Source organism: Stegodyphus dumicola, chromosome 5 (genome assembly GCF_044657685.1).
Source record: "Stegodyphus dumicola isolate Sdum_Otavi_A_Nest chromosome 5, ASM4465768v1".
NCBI lineage: Eukaryota > Metazoa > Arthropoda > Arachnida > Araneae > Eresidae > Stegodyphus > Stegodyphus dumicola.
In genome coordinates, this window is record NC_140772.1 from 157,144,114 (window position 1) to 157,165,804 (window position 21,691).

Here is a 21,691-nt window from a genome sequence, read left to right on the forward strand (position 1 = left end):
TAGCCATTGTTCGAACGTAACGCATTACGTAACATAACAGCTCGCTTTGGGGTTAACACAGGGTAAACTGGTTCTCCATTACAAACAAGCTAACAGCATTCGGCGCTGATAGTTGAAAGGTTGAAAACGAACAACTTGCAACTTTTTTCGAAAGGAAGGAAAAGTCGCACGTCTTTCTTTCAATAGTAAACCAGGCAGAAAAGTTGTCCGAAACAGTTGTTCGTGTGAAACAAACGCCGTGTGATATGGGCCGTGTGATAAACGGCAGCTACACAGCTGATGGAAAATTTCCGACGCATCTATCTCTGTAATGCTCTAGACGATGACACGAGACTTGCTCTTTTTCGAGTAGATTGCTAAAAACGAGCTTTCTCTCTCCTCGACGGTGTAGAGACTGGGGCCCATTCGTCAATTTCACCGATATTTGTTATGTGAGTCTTTGTTCATTTAATATTGTTTGGCAACAGCTGGAAAAGTCCTGCAAATTTGAAGATAAATATTAAGCGCGGGAATGAATTTTGGGTTTTTAATGAAAATTTACATTTATTAATGTATTTATCGTGATACTTGTTTGTTCGAAATACTTCATAAATTCTTACTTAGCTCAAAAGCTACATTCTTTGAACAAATTTAATAATAATAATTGTATTTTAATATGTTTATTTTCAATCCTTCGCCAGTCAGTATCTGTATTTTCTATATTGTATATTTCTATATTATCAACAGTTTTATTTTCATATTAGTTCAACAATGATAAACTAACTTATTCCAGTTCAGAGTTTGAATGCATTTGAAAAGTTTTGCGCACAGTTCGAATTTAAGAAAAAATCTCTTCTTCAGCTTAATATTCTAATGATTTACTTTTTTGAAATCGTACCCTACAGCAATATCCATTTCCTTTAGGTGGGAAAATTGATAATTTTTATCTTTTTATATCCTACCCATATGTCTTTCTGAGTAGCTATGTGCAGAGTAAAAAATGTTCGGACATCTAAAAATAATAAGGATAGCTTAATTATTTTTATTGAAATAATTTGTAAATTTTATTTTAACTATCACATTTGAGAAAAATTAAATGTGAACAGCTATATATTTAAGAATACAGAGATATTAAAATAGGGGATAGCATCATTAAATTAGTCCAAATGATATTTAATGTATCTTTATATCTATTTTAATTTAGTACGTACTAAAATGCACTAAATGCCAATCTGGTATTTTATCATTAGAATTCTAGGAAAAGATAATAAATTAAATGTTGTTGATATTGGTTTCATTTCTACTTTGCCCAATTTGTCTTCATGGCCATATGATATATTTAATAATAAAAAGTCAATATTTATAACATATATAATAATAATGCCTAAAAAAACTAAAAATTTTGTTATGTTAGTAATAATAATTTGCTGCATTGAAGAGAATTTTCATTCTGGAATAAGAAAAATTATAAAGTAGAATTTTGACATAATATTTGTACTAAAGTCATTAAATACATAATACATTTGAAATGATAACTGATTCTTGACATAAACCTATTTTGATATAGCTTCAATGCATGCTAAAACTTGTTTTAAAAACTGCGATAGTTTTTTTTTTTTTTTTTTTTTTTTTTTTTTTTTAATCCATATAAACAGTAGTGATAATACTTGATATAGTATTTACTATAGTGTGGATTAAAAAAAATTTTGCAAATGGTAGAAATAAATAGACTAAGAAAGGTAGAATAGAGCTTTATTTTTCAATTCCCAATAACTCCCAATAACGATTTACCAAAATATGAACTACTAATGATCTGTGATTTTCAAACTTTATTTTCTCTTAGCGCAATGTTCGTAAATCTAAGTAAGTAGAAAATATCCCTTTTCCTCCTTCAGCAAAGTTCCCTGTGTAGGTTGTAATGCTTGTCAGGATTACTATGTTCTGGCGCATATATGCTCTTTTCTGATGTAAACAAATCCAAAATTTTGCCAAGTGCCAGTTATGCAAACATGCCTTATATTTTACTAAATTTGTTAATATTAAACGTTCCTTATCCAAATGATTATAATATTTTTGTGTTGATAAGATATGCATTTGAGTCAGCATAATGACAGCAATTATCAACCAACAATAATTTGGGGTTATTGACTATTTTTTCAGTAAAATTTGATAATATGTAATCTCTTAATAGTATTGATACAAGTTTATAGCAGAGTAATGAATGTATCTAATTAACTAAGAATAGCGGTTCTTTTAGCTTAGTTCTGCTGTTGTGAGATTAGTTTAGCAAATTTAAAATCATTATGAAAAAGATCCGTTTAATCTTTACACATAACTCCATGTCAGTAGTAATGTAATTATTTTAGTTTTTTTAAATCATTTACATGAGTAGCTTACCTGGATAGCCCTTAATTTTACACAGGAGGTATTTTTTAATATCTTAATTATATGTAAATTACCTTAAGTAAAGAGCTGTAAAATATGTCTTTCACTCATACTGAAAAATCTAAAAAATATGCATGTAAAAATGCTCTAATTTAAATTTTGTGTATTATGAAATTAATGTTTTTCACGTATTTTGTGTTATTTAAGTATATTATTGCATAATGTTGTCCATATATAGATGTGTATATGCATTACTGTATTTGTATGCAGGAAAATATTCTGATTTCATAGTAGTCCTTAAATCTGCATTTTAATTTAGTTTTATTCTTTTACTGTCTTTCAAGTAGTACAGTACAAAGTCCGTAATCCGGACTCGTCGGGACTTCAGCGATTCCGGATTAAGGTTTTTTTCATATTATAGATCATCAGTTTAAATCTGGTAAGATGGCATGCAGAAATTATACTATTAAAAATATGAAACCATAATTTATGAAATAAAAAGCAATTATGATCTAAAGGGTATCAAATTTTACAAAAACAAAAAGCTTAATATTTATTTGTTTACTTCATTAAACATTTCTTTCAATGTGTGCATGCGTAAAGCTTATGCGCATAATGTATAAGCATTCTCTATGCGCATGCGTAAAGTTTGGGGCTTTGAGGTCCAGATTATAGATCATTCCGGATAATGGACGTCCGGATTACAGACTTTGTATTGTAATATGTGCATGGTAAATATTTCTGAAGTGCATCTTTAAAAATGAATTCTTGTTTTCTAATTACAGTAGAGTCCTGCAAACTCGATATAATATGTACTGAGAGACTGTAGAGTTTTGCGGAATAAAGGGTTGGTTTTTCAGATATCTTTAATATTTAACCCTTTGATGCGTACGATTTATAATATTTTAACTAAAAAACTAGAAATCAAATATTATAGTCCTAGAAACAATATATGAATTTTAAAATCTACTCTTGCCCATTGATCTGTAGGTGGCGGTCACACTGTTTTCTTTTCTTTCGAACGACATTTCCACTTCACAGAATATCAAAAGTTGCCAAAAATATGCAACACTTATACGCATGGATGTGAGCTTAGGAACGACACCCTGCAATGAATTGGTGTGAGTTTAATTTGCAATAAGATGCAGCACAAAACTTCAGGCAAGTCTCCTAATGTTTTGCGACAATATAGAAGAATGAGAGCCAGCGGCCAGCACTCCTGATTACTACCTACTTTCGTATCCTTGAAAGAAGCAAACAGCATTGCCAAGTATTACAACATATCTGGAAATTTGTTAGGCAGTTTCAAGAATTAGAATGCGAAAATGGCAGAAATTGCGGGAAAAGGACACTCAAATCTTTGAACAGAGCAGGAAAGACATGTGCATAATTAATAATTATATGTACTGTATGTAATATTTGCTCTGTTTGGCCTAGAGATATCTTAAAGTTGTCGAGTTATACAGAATGTCTAAATTTCCAGGTGTTGAGTTTGCGGGAGTCTACTGTATGCGATTCTTATGTAATGCTACTGATGTAGGAACTTGCATAAACTAAAAAAAAAATCCTTTAGCAACCAAACCAATATAAATAAAGTGGTTCTTTAACCAAATGTCAAAGCATCCCTTGAATATCTGTAATTTTTCTTTAGTTCAGTATTTTTTTATTTGACAAATGTACTGTATTATTACTGAGAAAAATGCACATCATTTTTACTGTGATATTACGAAAATTTTAAGTATCTATGGTGAAAAAATATCTCTTATTTAGTTGAAAATTTTATAGTTTGCATGATAAAAAAAAATATGTACATTTATTTAAGTAAAACATGCTTTCTTTATAAAAATATCATTTAGTAGATATTGAGGTGGACGTAGCAAAAAAGGACTATAATAGTGGTACTAAGAGGCATGCAGATTTATTCCACATATTTCTATAATTTAGATGTCTCCAGCCCTCCAATATAAGCTGCGATAGTTTAAACCACTTATGTTTTGTAGGCATGAAATTTAAATGTTATGTTATAAACATACTACAGAAAAAGTCTGAAATCCGGACTCGTCGGGACTTTGGCGATTGTAATCTTTTGGTCTATGAAGTAATGAAGTATTTATGATCTACAGGGTATAAAAATTTACAAAAAAAAAAAAAAAAGCTTAATATTTATTTGTTTACCTTATTAAACATTTCTTTCAACGTAAGTTATTTAAGTTGCTTCATTTTTTGTGCTAATAATTTTTCTTTAATTATTAAACATAATAATGTAGATAGACATAATCTCGTGTTTAGTTACATTGTTGAAGTCTTGCAACTGCTGGGTCAACAATTCTGACTAGCTTGTCAATCAAAATTTTTTCATTTTCAGTAACTTCTCTGTCACTATTTTCTCTATCGGTAGCAGAATTTTCTGGATCTAGAGCCGTGTCATATATTCGATCCTTTGATCAATTCATCTTTGTCGGTTCGTTTCTATCCACTTATGAATGTTATTAGTCGACTCTATTTGCAGGAAATAAACTGGGACACTTAAGCAGGTTTAACAATAATATGAGCTATATTTTAATTTTGTAAATACAGTTTAACTTTTCACAAAGTATTGCTTTTATTCACATTTACATCAAATGCACAAGTAATACATTGCATCTCTCAGCTCTTAACAAAAAAAAATAAAAAATAAAAGAAGCTAACTTTTCTCTCGGAATACAGCCAAACTCATTTCAAATTTTTTTTCACGAGCACGCCGTCCTTTTCGCATCAAGCACGTTTTTTCTTCTCGTTGCCAGATATTTTTCCCTCTCCTTTCAGATAAACTGGTTTTTTCACACGAGCATGCCGCCCTTCTCGCATCAAGCACACTTCTTCTTCTCGTTGCCAGATTTTCTCCTCTCTCCTTTCAGCCATAAGTCGTTGGTTTAACTTTTCTTCCGGCAGGCTTGGTCGGTAGCATCCCCTTACCGAGTATGTGCATGACACGCCCCTGCCAAGAATGAAATTTGTCCTTTCTTTGGGACGTATTTCATTAATCAATATCCAAGCAAATTTTCTGTACATTACTTTTACACAATACCAACCTCGTACAGTATTAAATAAAACAAAACAGAACAAGCTATAAATTATTACAATCATACAAATAAACAAAGAAAAAGAAAAAAACAATCAAATTATATTAATCATATCATATTTGATCCAGATGTGAGAGTGCATCTGCACTTTGGTGTTGGATCCCTGGCCTATGACTAATCCGCAAGTTCCATTTCTGCAATGCCAGAGCCCACCTCGTCAATTTGGGACTTCGAGGAATAGTTTCATTCAAATATCTGAGAGGGTTGTGATCCGTTATAATTTGTACTTGAGCCCCATAGATCCATTTATCAAATTTATTCAGGCCAAATAAGACTGCCCAAGCTTCCTTCTCAATGCCCAATTTCTCTGAGTTTGAGAAAGCTTTTGACTTGCAAATGCAATAGGACAATAGTTACCACTCTCGTCTATCTGGGTTAAACAGCAACCTACCGCCAAATTGGATGCATCACAATGGATCTGAAATGGCTTTCCAATATTTGGTGTGGCCAGAGATGTCACTTGGTACAAAGTATCCTTTAATTTGTTAAAAGCATTTTGTTCCAACTCCCACCATAGAACAATATTGACTTGCTTCTTCTTCGTCAACTCTGTTAGTGGTGCCGATATTTCTGCGTAACTGGGAATATAAGATCGATAAAATCCCATTAATCCTAAAACCGATCTCACATCTTTTTTTGTGACTGGGCTGATGAGTTTTCTAATTGCTTTGACCCTTTTAATATAAGATCGATAAAATCCCATTAATCCTAAAACCGATCTCACATCTTTTTTTGTGACTGGACTGACGAGTTTTCTAATTGCCTTGACCCTTTCTTCATCAGGACCATGCTTGCCTCCTCCAATTATATGCCCCAAATATTTGATTTTTTTAGCTGCAAAAGTACATTTGTCCAAACGTACAGAAAATCCTAATTTTAATTAATCCAGAACCAGAGAAATGTGTTTCAAGTGTTCCTCAAATGTTTTTGAGAAAATCACCACATCATCTATATATGCCTGAGCATAATCACTATGACTCTGCAAAGCACAATTCATTTCCTTCTGGAATGTCCCTGAGGCTCCTGATAAGCCAAAAGGCATTGTTCTCCACTGGTACACTCCATTACATGTTACAAATGCAGTCAAAGGTTTGCTCTTTTCATCCATTTGGATTTGCCAATACCCTTTTCGAAGTTCGATGCTTGTCAGCCAGTTTGCTGCACCCGCTACAAAAATCAATTCCTGCATGTTTTTCATGGGAAATGTTGGAGTTTTCGTTACAGCATTCAATGATCTAAAATCTATACACATTCTAACTGTAGCATCTTTTTTCGCCACACAAACTATAGGATGAGCAATTTCTGACTCAGAAGGTTCAATTAATCCTAATTCTAGCAACTCACGTATCTGCTCATCTACTGCTTTGTGGTATGCCATGGGTATTCCATAGCAGTGGGGTTTCTTCCTAATAGCAGTAGGAATAAGTTCGATCGTCTGTGTACCTACTCGTGCTGGTTGCACTGGATGTGTAAATAATGTTTGATATTTCCTCAGTAGCCCTAAAAGTTTACTCCTTTGCACTGAATCTAAATTAGACATTTCTAATCCTTCCAGAGATTCAGAAAAACTCTTTTCTCCCTTGTTGACAGGTATAGATTCAATTTCCCCAAACTCTTCTTCCCCCTCCAAGATAACATTTACTGCTTGGGATCTAACTACATAAGGTCTAATCTTATTCTGATGAACATGTCTTTTTGTCCCATCGGGCATTTGTACTACAAATGAGTGAGGACTTCTCTGTTCCAATATATTTGCAGGACCCTGCCACCTAGCATAAAGCTTGTTATTAGAATCTGGAATCAAGACTATCACCTTATCTCCCACCTTAAATGTTTTTATGGTAGACCTTAAATTATGATAGTGTGCTGTCCTCTCTTGTTGAATTTTAGCTGTGAGCTTTGCCTTCTCAAACCTAGCCTTTAGATTTTGTAAATATGTATAAACAGGAGTTGCATCTAATTGTAAATTTTCATGTTTCCCTGTCCATGATGATTTTAATATCAACAGAGGTCCCTGAGGTGTCCTGCCATATATGAGTTGAAATGGAGCCACCCCAGTTGTTGAGTTGGGTACTTCTCTATAGGCCCACAATACATAAGGAATTTGCAAATGCCACCCTCTACCTTCTTCTCTGATGACATGATGCAACATTCTTTTTAAAGTACCATTAAACCATTCAACTAATCCATTAGTTTGAGGATATCCAGGGGTCAAAAACTTAGGACTGGCCCCTATTCGTCTCTCAAATTCTTGAGTCAAATCTGCTTTAAAATTTGTTCCATTGTCACATGCAATTACATTTGGAATACCCGTTCTTGAAAAAATATGTAATAACTCCTCACAAGTCAACTTGGCGGAGAGGCTAGTTAGAGGTATTGCTTCTGCCCATCTGGTATGCTGATCAACTAAGCATAATATATACTTATGACCCCTAGAACTGGCAGGATCAATGGGACCTATCACATCAATGTTTACAATTTGGAAGGGCAGATCTGGCCTCGTTACTGGGGTGATTGGTGTCCTATCAACAGTTTTAATTGGTCTAGTCAACTGGCACTCTTTACATGCCTCGCAAAATTTCTGAACGTCTAACCTCAGACCTTCCCAATGAAAAGAGTATCTAATTCTCTCCACAGTTTTCTTTACCCCCATGTAGCCACTAAACACCGAGCAATGTGCTAACTGCAAGACTTCCTCCTTTCGACTCTTAGGTACAACTAATTGCCCCACACTTTCCCCAAGAATTTTGTCCTTATGAAAGTTATCCACTGTATAATAATTCCCCTTTCCGAGCATTCTCCCATGCTCCTACCAGAGATTCACAAGTCTCCTGCTTTCTTCTAAATACATCTGCTGTACATAGTCTTCCTGGCTGAGGTTCTTGGCTTTCACTTGATTCCACCTTCCCGTTCTCATTGAGATTCCTTCCCATACTAGCGTTTCCTTCTAGTTTCCCTGTGTTTACCTACACAGACTTTTTCTTTCTGCTAACCTTTGGGATGTTTGTGGTTTCTTCAGGTAAGTTTTCCACCCCTTCACCTGTGTCATATAACCAACCTCCTAACATGGTGAATACTTCCGGAGGAAGCAACACATCCTCTGCCAGCGATTCTGCAACTGCACAAAAAATCTCTTGATGTGTAACACTAGCACTTTCTCCTACAGTAATACTCAGTGGAATGCTAACCAAAGGGCATTTAACAGCTGGACCAAATATACCTTTCAAATATATACTAGATCCTTCCTTCAGTTGGAGACTTTTGGTTAACTCTTTCTTAACCACCGTAATTTCTGTTCCTGAATCAACGAGGGCCTTCCCTATTGTTCCATTCACACTAATAGGAACCCTTTTCAACTCACACAGCTTATAGTCGTTTACATCCCCTGACTTCCTCAAAGGATCCACACGAGCTACCACAACTTTGTCCTCTAGGATATTATTATCCTGATCTTTCTTTACCCAGTTTACCCTGGCTTTATCCTTTTCCTCATTTATGTTATACTGCCTAGAACCTTTAATCTGAGGACAATGCCTTTTAAAATGTGAAGCTGAACCACATACAAAGCATGTTAAACCTCTAGCGTTCCGTGTGGTTTTCTCTATGGTTTCTGACGTATGCCGACTGCCTCGTCTTTCTTCGACCTTAGGTTTCTCACCTACTGCCTGATTTAAAATCTTAGTTTCACAAGCTTCCCTACGTACGTTGTAGGACTTCCCTTTAGCCGCAAAGAATATGTCACACTCCTTTCCAAGCTCTCTTGGCTTGAACCACGAGTCTCCCTGCCTCATACCTATGTGTACTGCAGTTTCCGTATCAAGGGTCTGGTAGATTTTGTCCGCTACCACCAACTGATTAAGACCTTCAAAGTCTGTCACCCCCCTTGATTTCACATAACTTTCCCACATGGCAGTAACTCTAGTAGAAAACTGGCCAAAGGTCTCTTCTGAACTTCGTCTTGCCTTTCTGAAATTCTCCAGGCATACCTGAGGTGAAGGTTTAAATTCTTTCAACACAGTTTCCTTTATTTCCTCATAATTCCCATACTTATCCTCACTTATCAATGTTAATAAATTTGCCGCTTTATCTTCCAAAAGGTAAATCAAAATTTTGGGCTCATAAGGGACACTTTCATTAACATAAGCTCTTTCTAAACTGGAGAAGAAATAGTCCCAGCCATCTGCTTTACTTGGAACCTTTACTGTCAATAATCTGATTGTCCTCGTTAACTCTTCTACTGATCTTTCCTTCCCATTCTCCCCCCGTTCGGGTGTAGTACTCCTATTCGAGTAACGATCCTGGCAATCTACCTTATACTTCTCAATGGCAATCCGCTCCTCTGCCTCTAACTTTAGTTTATATTCCCTTTCCTGCTCCTCCTTTGCCTCCCTGTCTGTAATGATAACATTCAGAAGATCCTTTGCTACCTGCTCCTCATAGCTTTCACTAGCAATAATCTTTTCCCTCAAGTCCAAAATCCTAAATGTAGGCAACACTTCAACACCAAACTCTTGTGCAAGGGCGACTAGATCAGCCTTTCTAGATTTGGCCAAAAATGACATTATGCGACTTTATGTTCGACTTAATTAAAATAACAGAAAATTAAAACTAAATCTCCTTACATAAAATTATACATCAAGTTAAATCCTTAACTTCTGTTGAATCATAAACACATGGTATCTGCATTAAATATGCACAATATCCAAATACTCAATAAATAAAAAAACATGTATGTTTATATATAAGCATTTGAAAACTAATGCAATCATATCTCATAAATAAAACACAAGCATTACTTAAATTAATGATCATTCACTCATATAATAAAAGATAAATGCACTTGCAAGGTAATTCAAGTCTTATATGATAATCACACTGATAATTTTTGTTTTATAAAATACTTGTTCAAGTGTACCTTTACATTAACAGCAAATTTTTCATAAACACAAAAACATAAATAAATCACTTAACGAGAGAACCTGGTAGAAGATAACTATTCCACTTAATAAGCTTCGCAGCATTCATAAGGAATTCACTTGAGCTTTTTCCGAGTCGACAAATATACATCCGACCAGCTGCCACCACTGTCATATATCGGTCTTTTGATCAATTCATCTTTGTCGGTTCGTTTCTATCCACTTATGAATGTTATTAGTCGACTCTATTTGCAGGAAATAAACTGGGACACTTATGCAGGTTTAACAATAATATGAGCTATATTTTAATTTTGTAAATACAGTTTAACTTTTCACAAAGTATTGCTTTTATTCACATTTACATCAAACGCACAAGTAATACATTGCATCTCTCAGCTCTTAACAAAAAGAAAAAAAAAAAAAAAAAAAAAAGCTAACTTTTCTCTCGGAATACAGCCAAACTCATTTCAAATTTTTTTTCACGAGCACGCCGTCCTTCTCGCATCAAGCACGTTTTTTCTTCTCGTTGCGAGATATTTTTCCCTCTCCTTTCAGATAAACTGGTTTCTTCACACGAGCATGCCACCCTTCTCGCATCAAGCACACTTCTTCTCGTTGCCAGATTTTCTCCTCTCTCCTTTCAGCTATAAGTCGATGGTTTAACTTTTCTTCCGGCAGGCTTGGTTGGTAGCATCCCCTTACCGAGTATGTGCATGACAAACCGTATTACAGATTTCGCCATTCGTTAATTGATTGATAATTGAGAAGCATTGTCATCGAAATAAAATACTTTTATATCATCTTCTCCACATTTCTTTACAAAATCTGTTAATTGGAATAGTTCACCTTTGTTTTGTGATTTCCGAAAATCTTTAAAATTAAGGCTATCATCATCAAATTTAGCTATCCTTTGCTATATATATATTTGGCTGCGCATCATGAACTTGTTGACTATAGGCAAGTTGTTCTGCTAAATTTTATCTTGCTTCTATCGCGCACAGAGACAATTAAGCCTGAATTGTATTAGTTTATTTATTATACTTATGTCTATTTCTTTCACATGCTTAAGGCTTATCAGAGTTCTGAATAAATAAATTCCCACATATACTTAAACCTTATCGAGGGCCAGTGCTAGATATCTTATCACCTGATGCAGTCTCTGTAGGTCCTAAATTCTGCGACCATACAAGCCCTGGCACTGGTTCTGGGTTTATGTGAATAACAAATCAGTTATTCTTAATTCAAATAGCCCTAAATGTAATCTTTTGGTCTATGAATATGATCAACAAAATCTATTTTTAGCATATGGAAAGAAATTTTTGGTAAATTTTTCCTCGTCAACATATTTAGTGCATTTAATTTAAATCTGTAATCATAGCCAAGCGTAATGTAAACATAAAAGGTTACCATACTCTTTTATTGTTCAACTACTAACATAAAAATATTATTTAGACATCGCTACATGAGTGATTACTCAAGCTGTCAAAACATGCAGTGATGAAAGGAAAGTACACCGTGTTTCAAAAAGAATATACATATTTCGAATGCGTATATTTATTAAACTTACATATGTACGAACCTCTCAAGTTCAGATTACAGATGTTCAATATGTCCTTCCTCAATGACACGAACAATATCACATCAATACTCAAATTCTTCCCATACTCGGGCAAGTATGTCCGTCGTCACTGGTGTTATGACAGTATGGATCCGGTTCTTTACCTCTTCCATGTTCTGTGGGAGTAGTGGTACATAAACGTTGTCTTTAATGAAACCCCTCAAGAAGAAGTCACAGGGTGTCAAATCTGGTGACCATGGAGGCCAGCTGAGACATGCTAAGTCGCCATCTCCTTGATGACCAATCCAACTGTTCACTAGAGTTTCATTCAGATAGTCACGCACTTGGTGACACCAGTAAGGCGGTGCCCCGTCTTGTTGAAAAATGAAGTTGTCTTCATGCAGCCTCTGAAACAACCAGTTTTGTAACATAGCGAGATACTGCTGACCATTAACCGAGTTTCCATCAAAGAAGAATGGGCCGTAAATAGATGTTCGTTATATCGTACAAAACACATTGATTTTGGGTGAATCTTGTACATGTTCAATGGCTGCATGTGGGTTCTGTAGGCCTCAAATTCAAACATTGTGTTTGTTTACATGACCACTAACATGAAAAGTCGCTTCATCACTGAAGACAATGTGTTGTGCAAAAGTGTAATCATTGTCAATAGCATCAATAACCTCGTTACAAAATGCCACACATTTGAGTTTGTTATCAGGACTAGGAGTCTGTAACAAATTTAACTTGTACGCCTTCATAACCAGCCGATGTTTCAAAGCACACCAAATTGTTGTAGGCAGTTGTAACTCCCGACTGGAATGACGAGTTGATTTTGAAGGACTATATTGGAAAGCAGTTTGAATTCGTGCAACATTTTCGTCGGGAACACGAGGGTGGCCAGGACTGTTTCCTTTACATACTCATCCTGTATTTACAAATTGTCGATATCATCGGCAAATGTTCCACCCAATCAGATGATCACTTTGGTACCTCAACTTGAAACATCTTTACACTGTAATCACAGAATCGCACTTCGCAAACTCGAGAACACAAAATGATTTCTGCTGCGGAGTAGCCATTTTAAACATGTGATGGTTACCATGCAAAACAGAAGACAACTGACATCTAGCAGCTATTAATATAAACTAGTATTCGTTTCGGCAATAGCCGAGCCGAGGTGCAGTGATCTATAGTTTGGACAAAATAACACTTTATAATATGTATATTCTTTTTGAAACATGGTGTATATTAAATAATAATTTGTATAAACTAGTATACTATGTATTCGTTTCGGCAATAGCCGAGCCGAGGTGCAGTGATCTATAGTTTGGACAAAATAACACTTTATAATATGTATATTCTTTTTGAAACATGGTGTATATTAAATAATAATTCGCCAGGTTGGCGTCAGATCAACAATGTGTCTATGTGGAATGTTTCAGTTTGAGATGCAGCAACGAAGCCAAATTACTGATCGTACAAATTTATGCTAAAATATTGTTTCTTCAATAACAAGGTATTTTATTCAGTGTCGAAGTTAAATTATGAATTGGGATTCTCCAGATGTTTTATAATGCACCGGGCCGGGATAAAATGTGCATGTGTAAAACCTTCGAGAAAAACGGTTGTTGGTGGTTTTCAAGTTCGGATTTTAGATCATTCCGAATTTTGGACTTTGTACTATAGATATAAAATAACTTTTTAAATAATTCACTTTCCCATGCTGATTAACAGTACATATTATAATATAAGATAAAAAAAAGATCTGACATACCATCAGCTGGCATAAGTGTGCATTCATATTTCTGATCTATACTTGAAATGGAAAGAGTTTATAGTTAACACCTCTTAATTTATTTATTTTTTAATGCCCAGAAGGGCTAGTAATTTCGTTTTGGAATTTTGCTTTGAAAACTTTAAATAATGGTTCTCTTTTCAAACTACTTTTTGTTGTCACCAAATATTACAGCCCTGTATTATATTTAAAGAAATTAAGTAATGAAGAATCTGCATAAATGTATGCATGTTTCTCGCATTGTGATAAAACGACAGCACCTAGAGCCATGAAATTTTGAATAACATATGTTTCCACCCGAATACGGCCATCTGGAAGCCCAAATGTGGAATTTATTATATTATCTATTTCATATTTTGAAAAAAATTTAAAATTTTTTATCTCCAGTGGCACGGAACTGTGTATCGAAAATTCTACAGATATGCTTATTTTAAAATTATTTTGCGATATTGCTGTTGAACTGAATTTTATGGGTTAAATGTGTAAAACATAGTATTTAATAAATAAAACCCACAAGACATTCAAAAAACATCCCTTTGGGCGTAATGTAAAATCTGAACACTTTCAGATTTTTAATTTTATATTTATATTTCTTCCCCCTCCCCCCCCCAGTGTTAGGTTTATATTTTTATTTTTGGCATGAAAAGGGAGAAATTTCACACAGCATTGGAATTTAAGATTTATGACCAAAGAGCATCTTTCTATTCTGATATTCGAATTGTAATTACCATGTGATCAAGAATCATAACTTTGGGCAGAAGTTTTAAGCTGAAAAATGCATAAAACTTATAAATATTTTTTTATATCATCTTAAATAAGAAGTAATGAAAAGATTTCTTCTTAAATTGAAGATTTGTATAATTTTGTGCAACAATGAAAGAATTTTTATCTTATAAAAATATAACCATCATAAATTTTATGGATACAGAATTTAATATGTTAGTATTAAAGATTATCACTGCATGCACAAAATCACTAATTTCTCAAAAATTATCAAATAAAATTGGATGAATATATAGCATCATAAAACAGCATTAAAGTAAAAATTTCAATATGAATGCCTGTGACATAAAATTAAGTCACAAAATAATAAAATTGAAATAATTTATGACAACAAAACTTTAGAAAAAGTGAATATCTTGAAAACAAAAGCTGACTTTTGATGTTAATAGAAAACTGGATCTCTCCTAATCCATATGTACATATCATAGTATGATTTTGTGCTGTTAGTAAGGTAATTAATTAGAGTTTGGGAGTGTGAGACCTTGTTTTCTATTGACATGATCTTAGGCATTTAAATGTCTCGTCAAGCAACAACTGTTCTGAAGTTGCTCATAATTTCTCTGTGGGATTAATGTTAGCAGATTCAACTACTCAATCTTCTTTTGTAAGAAATTCATAAGCCAGGGTTGCTGTATGTGGCTGAATATTATCATCTTTGAACTGAGAGTGGGCACTTGAAGTCCTCCAAAAAGAGTGCTCATAACTCTCCTCGGCATTGTACTAGGTTCGCCATTTATTATTAAAATTAATTAGTCTTTGTGTGATTTTACCGCAAAATGTGATTAGACTTGTAATAGATAAAAATGTGTATTTCACTACACTATCTTAATAGACACCATCATACTATCTTACATTATACTATAAGCCTTTTGGTAAGAAATTGAAAAATTCTGTTCTTGTTTAAAATTTATTCTGTGAATTCCCAGAAATATTTTGAAATGTATCTATTTCACAGATTTCATTTAGTATTCTTATTCTGCTTATGATATAAAATAATTTTATAGAATTTAATTTTTTTTCCAATTTTTTAGGAAAGGAGAGCAGTGTTTTTGCACATAATATAATAGTTTTCATCTTTTATATAAATGGATTATATTCGGCATTTTAAAACTGTGATATAAAGTATGAATAATTTACTTTTTTATGTATAGTTAAAAAAAATGGAAGTTAACTGTAATTTATTTTCATGTTGTGTTTAAAAAATTTATTTAATTTGTATTTAGTTTTTAAAAATATATTTCAGGCTATACCTGTGGAAGACGAACTGCCAAAACTGGTGTATTCTCATCATCTTCTACAGCAGGACATAAATACACTTGTCAGCACTGTTCATATGCTACATCAGATATGGGCAATTTTAAAAGACATATGTTAGTTCATACTGGGGAACGTCGGTTTAAATGCACGCTATGCAATAAAACTTTTACTCGAAATCATGTACTTCAGTATCATTTATTAGTTCATGCTGGAATAAAGCCTTATGTTTGTCATATATGTAACAAGGACTTTAGGAGCACATCTCATTTAAATGAACATAAAATGCAACATGGCCACTTTTAATTTTTTAGTTTTGACATGACTTATTTAGCATCTTAATTTTTCATCCGTCGTAGTTGTTTTCTGTATAGTACATGAAGTTTTATGATATTTTGGAGGTATTTATTGGCTGGGAGATCCTAATATTCTGATATTCATTCAGAGTTTTAAGGTATTAGGTACTTATGTTATTAACATAACCACCTTGACGCAACATGACAGTTTTTTTACGAATGAAAATGTAAAAGTTTTTTATCAGGTACAAGTTGGTAATGTTCACAACTTTTTTTTTTTTTTTAAATTTCTCAAGGTATTAATTTTAATTTTAAACTGGCAAACATTATCAGAATATGAAAAGGAAAAATACTTTAGCAATTTAAAATGCAAATGCTAATTATTAAATAAAGATTATGTGATGCATTAAAAAAATTCATTCTTCTCCAAATCTTTTGATAATTTTTTTGCGATATTCTTTTCCTCAAGTGCATAGCAATGTGTTTTGACTTAAAAAACATCAGAGATATGGCATCATGAAAACCTCAGCAACATTGGCTATCTACCAAATGCATCTCTTCCTTGTTCCCTTTAGATATTTTGTGTCTAAATTATGTATTCCTGCAGAAAGTTTACCACAGTTTCTTCCATTGCTGGCAAATTTCACAAGTGCATATTTCAAAATTATGTTTAGAACATAAAATTTCACAATTTGTTTAGAAAACTGTTGGAATACTCCAAAAAATTAAATAGAAAAAGCATGTGAAAATAGCAAATTTGTTAGACTGAATTTTTATGAGCATGTTCAACTGAAGAATGGTTATTTGCTTGAGCCTGGCGCATTCTGAAAGATAGCAACTTCTACTAAGGTGGTTGCAATAAAATGTAAGTATTAGATGTTACTCTTATTGATTTGCAAGCTCAAATTTCAGTACAGTAGAGCCTCAGTCTGTTCCCTCAGCAGCTGTTTTCCTGCATGTGTAATTCACCACTTTTAATTCCAAATAAAGTGAAATGTAGATAACATTAACTTTCTCTCATCCATCATTCTCCAAATTATTGTTTAACCTTACTTTTTTTTTTTTTTTTTTAAATAAATGATGTTCCTATTGCAACATTTTCTACATCATTTTGGGGGTGGGAGGAATTTGAAGTACTTATATATGTGTGTTTGTGTGTATATATGTAATATATTCAGGAGCAGGAATTTTGATGGCGTAGAAGTGTTGATCCATAATGACTAGGAAATTGGAGGCGAAGGCAGATTAAATCTTCAGTTTTACTTTCAGCAACATGTTGCGGCTACAGACATGTTGCACATGTAATGTGCCTGTTCCAAAAATATAAATTTCTTACATATAAATATGTTAGAAAAATAAAGACTATGTAAAAGATTAAATTAGCAGCGTAAATTAATTTCCCTTCTTTTTTTCTAAAAATAACATCTATTTGCATTGCGTCATTTCGAGAAAAATCTATGTCATAGGACTCTTACATAATGCTGGTGATGTAAACTGAACTAAAACTCAGGCATCCAATAATAATTTTACAGCAATATTAACTATCCAATCAAAATGCTTTGAGAACCAAAAGTAACTCAGTTTGACTTAAGATTTCATCCTGAACATTACGCGCTTTCTTTCTATGCTTTACCTTAGCTGGACTGCAGTCTGTCTGCTTCTTCTTTTTCGCTGCAAATCTATCAAAAATATAAGCCCTTTGCAACAGGCACATGTAATGTGCCGACTTGTGTGTAGCTGCAATATGTTGCTGGAAAAAAACTGAAGATTTAATCTACCTTCGCCTCCAATTTCCTAGTCATTATGGATCAACACTTCTGCGCCATCAAAATTCCTGCTCCTGAATATATTGCATATATATATATATAATGTAAGGACTATTAAGAATCCTGCACCTAGGCTGCAGTGATTTAATTAAACATAATCATAAGAACGAAATGGGAATATTCCTATTAAAATTCTTATATTTCAAAGTAAAATTAAGAAAGCCAGACAAGAAAATTTAAGAATTACAGTTTTAATTCTAGATAAATTCTAATTTACAATGTTGTAATTTTAAGTAATATTTAAAAGCAATAGAAAGATTAAAATTAAAAGTTTTTGAAAAAAAATGTTAAAAGTTTAAAAAGTTTTATAAAATTTTTAAAGTACTTTAAATAGAAAAGCGGCAGGTAGAAAAATTGTTCTACAAGCAATGGCTAATAGTAGTGAATATGCATAAACCTGCGATGCAAAAATTGTTAATAATAATACTAGCCATATAAAGAAAATTACATAAAAATGTACGATTGAAAAGATAGCAAAACAATGCTAACTCTTCAGGGCCACTTAAATGTTGTTTTAAATTAAAAATTTGATTTTAGAAGAGCAGTTTAGAGTGTCACATGATTCAGATGAGTGAAACATGTATTCAGAACTTGTTAATCAACTTCATTAGGGCTTCAAAACACTTTTCCCTTGACAAGTTCTGTTTGAAGTGTTACACAGAGGAGATGAATACACTATTTTTGTTTATTGTTCTATTTTGTTTCAGTGTTGTATATGTATTTGAAGTTTAATTTTACTTCTATTCCTTTCGTTGGAGGAATGAGGTGACTTTAAGTGAGGAAAAAATCGGTTAGGTCCTTCATAGGGAAGAAATTCTAAGCTATCATTTAAGCTCCGACTTTTCCTTTACTTTTAATAATTTATATATAGATATGTATGTACTGTATTATCTTCTCATTGGACTATAGGTATATAGAAACATAGTAATGTAGCACTTTTTACATGGTTCTGAACTTTGCATTAGCATAATTGCAATATGGTTATTTCTGTTAATTTTCATGAATTTCAGGGTTACTTTTCAGTTGCATTTATAAGAAGTTTTTTAGAAGATAAAAATGATGAAAAGGTGATTCCAAGGTTCACCGATAACATAAAAAGATTTTCAAAAGCAAATTCAACAAAGAAATAAAGGATAATGCGCAAAAAGAAAAAGGGACACTTCTATATCTTCCGTTCTACTGGGCCGATTGACGACCTTCAATTTACATTTCTCTCTCAAAAGCGCAACTTAGGATATGTATTAGATTTATATATAGCATCATTCTAATATTGAAGTCCGATTTTGTGTCAAAAAAAACTGACACAAAATCGGACTTTTTCTGAAATAACATAACAGTTTTTTTCTCCATATTTCGATTCTATGATTCAAATTACGCCAAATTACCAAGTTTTTGCACAAGTGGTTTTTAAAAAATTAGTTTGCAATATTTTAGCTACCCAATGTTAATTGGATTTAATATAGATTTATTAATATCTCTTTTCTTGTTAAACTTATTTGATTCTTCCTTTCACATTTCGAAATTCAGGTTCAAAATAAAACTCACCCAATTTTTTATGATTTATTTTTATATAATATTTATAAATTTTTCAAAAAAAGTTTTTGAATTATAATCTATAAAAATTTTACCATCATCTTAAAAAAGACATCACCTAGGCACACCTGCAAAAAATTACAGTTTTTTATTCAAAATTTCCGAAGATGTACGTGAATTTATATATTGACACGAATATTTATATATTTTGAATTTATATATTTATATATTTTGAAATTTGAATGTGAATTTATATATTTTGAAATTTGGCATATTTGTTGAAAGCGATAAAACATCAAATGTGACTAAAATTATTTGAAAGTAGGAACGATGTTACTTTTTATCTGCTCATGCACAATGTAAAAAGGTAGGAATGAGGTGCCTTTTTTCCACTCCGGCATAGTGGAACGGAAAGGAAAATTGGTTGCCACATGTTAAGAAGTTTGCCAAGTGAATTATTCTTGGCACAACTAAAAAAATTACACCAAGATAAATTTTTGAATTTCTCCATAAATTCCGCACCAAATTTTACAAAATTTAATATCAAGGCATAATTTGAGTCATAGAATCGAAATATGGAAAATATTGGTATGTTATTTCAGAAAAAGTCCCATTTTGTGTCAAAATACCTATGTTAGAACAATGCTATATGTAAATCTAATATATATCCTAAGTCACACATTCGAGACATGAAAAACTCAATTTGAATTTTGTCAATTGGCCCAGTAGAACGGGAGATACAAAACTGTCCCCCCTTCCCTCCCCCACAGTGTACAACTTTTCAGTTATAAAAAGTAATTTTTTAATATAGTTTATTTATACTAAACATACTAAATGTTGTTTGCTTATAATATGTAAGAGATTCCCAATTTAATTAATACTATATTTTTATTTTTCCCTCCATTTCATGGAAATAGTATGAGGTTCTACCATATATGTCATTATTGAAAGTTAGCATTTTTGTATACTAAATGTATATGATCAAATGAAGCAGTCTTAATGTCTGCAATGTGCAGTTTATTGGCAGTGAGTCAGTATTTAAAAATAAGTATTTGTGTACCACTGCATTATCTGCCCAACTGCAAATCACTGTGCGAAGTGCTTTGTCACAAAGTAGGCAACCTAGAATTTTACGAAAATGTATTTGATCTGGCAATCCACTAAATGTGCATGATTTTGAAATTCCGAGGTATATGTTTGTGATTCTCCCCTCCTTGTAACGAATCATAATGCAGCTGTAGAGTTTGCCTGCTAATAAGAAAGTAAGTGTTGCATTTTTCAGGATATAGCATTTTGCCTATAGTAGTAAAATTTAGAAATATGCATCCCATAAACTTTATGAATGATCAAACTGTCTAAGTTATCTTGGTTTTGAAGAGATTTTGCAGCAGGTATCTGAACAGTATCCACTGGCTATAAAAATATAAATATTGTCTGTATTTAATTTCATTATTATTGTTAAAGTAATAAAATGCATTTAAAATGATACATTTGGATAGGTTTTATTTATCTCTGATGTTATACAGTCAAAAGTCGTTAATCCGGACTCGTCGGGACTTCGGCGATTACGGATTATCGATTTTTCCGGATTATAGATCATCAGTTTAAATCTGGTAAAATGGCATGCAGAAATTATAAAATTAAAAATATGAAACCGTAATTTACGAAATAAAGAACAATTATGATCTAAAGGGTATCAAAATTTACAAAAAAAAGCTTAATATTTATTTGTTTACTTTATTAAACATTTCTTTCAATGTAAGTTGTTTAAGTTGCTTCGTTTTTTATGTGATAGTACATTCTCTTTAATTCTATAAACAGACATAATTTCGTGTTCAGTTACAAAGTTCCGCTGTTCAAGTCCTATAATTGCTGTGCCGAGAATACCGACTAATTTGTCAATCGAAATTTTTTCGTTTTCAATAACCTCTGTTACTTTCTTCGCTATCGGAAGCGAATTATAATGACGAGGCATTTGATTTAAATCATATCAAAGACGGAGTACATCGAGATGAAATACTACATTGAGTAAGCAATTATAAGCCAAATAAAATAAAAACATCTGCCCTTAAGGATAGTGCTGACAGATCAACTTCCAATTCATTGCACGCCTAAAGATAAACAATGTTTAGATAAACAAACGTTAAAGTTTAGATAAACAAACAACTTTATTTATTTTTTGCAGCAATTCCACTTTTTGTTTAATGGACTCCGAAAGATGCTTTCGCTTTGTATATCCTT

At 32.8% G+C, this 21,691-nt stretch overlaps 1 protein-coding gene across 5 annotated transcripts in view; it reads left to right on the top strand.

Annotated features, from left to right (window-relative positions):
• Window positions 1-485: 485 nt before the first annotated feature.
• LOC146997299 (putative transcription factor Ken) overlaps window positions 486-21,691 on the top strand; it is a 41,599-nt gene continuing 20,393 nt past the window's right edge. For 2 of the 5 annotated variants that reach the window (XR_015041302.1, XR_015041303.1), the window contains exon 1: window positions 486-679. The gene's annotated coding sequence lies outside the window, so the exon portion shown is untranslated. Of the gene's footprint in view, window positions 680-15,784; window positions 16,957-21,691 lie in introns of all 5 variants that reach the window. The other 3 variants (XR_015041304.1, XR_015041308.1, XR_015041307.1) reach the window with 3 other exon arrangements.